The 615-nt window shown below is 47.0% G+C and overlaps 1 non-coding gene across 1 annotated transcript; it reads left to right on the forward strand.

Annotated features, from left to right (window-relative positions):
- The first annotated feature begins 230 nt into the window (after positions 1 to 230).
- Positions 231 to 386, forward strand: LOC117068089. Its single transcript, XR_004430956.1, has one exon. It is a non-coding gene; the product is annotated as a U1 spliceosomal RNA (small nuclear RNA).
- The last annotated feature ends 229 nt before the right edge of the window (positions 387 to 615 follow it).

Genomic DNA, 615 nt, shown 5'->3' on the forward strand with positions numbered 1-615 from the left:
GGACCCAATGGGACCTGTTTAGTAAATATTCACTGAGTTCTGCCACATGTCGACAATCTTCCAGGGAGATAACTCCTAATTAATTAGAAAAAGTGACTGCCCTCGAGGCGCATACATTCTATGAGTGAGACAATTAGACAAACAGACACAGATGTGACATGGACACTGCAGTGCAAGGATTCTGTCTGCATGTTCATTGCTGAGTCCCCAAGTTTAGAAGAGTACCCTGCATACTCACCTGGCAGGGGAGACGCTATGATCACAAAGGTGGTTTTCCCAGGGTTAGGCTCATATTCCAGGTGTGCTGACCCCTGCAATATCCCCAAATGCAGGAAATTCGACTGCATAATCGGTGGCTGGGGGGACTGTGTTTGCGATTTCCCATGTGGGTTTTTTTTTTTTTTTTCTAATGTTAAAAAAAAAAAAAAGAAGAGGCTGGGCACAGTGGCTCATGTCTGTAAGCCCAGCACTTTGGGAGGCCAAGGCAGATGGATCACCTGAGGTCAGGAGTTCGAGACCAGACTGGCCAACATAGTGAAACCCTGTCTCTACTAAAAATACAGATATGGCCAGGCTCACGTGTGTAATCCCAGCACTTTGGGAGGCTGAGGCGAG

The sequence above is a fragment of the Trachypithecus francoisi genome, unplaced genomic scaffold (assembly GCF_009764315.1).
Source record: "Trachypithecus francoisi isolate TF-2019V2 unplaced genomic scaffold, Tfra_2.0 Lachesis_group20, whole genome shotgun sequence".
Lineage (NCBI taxonomy): Eukaryota > Metazoa > Chordata > Mammalia > Primates > Cercopithecidae > Trachypithecus > Trachypithecus francoisi.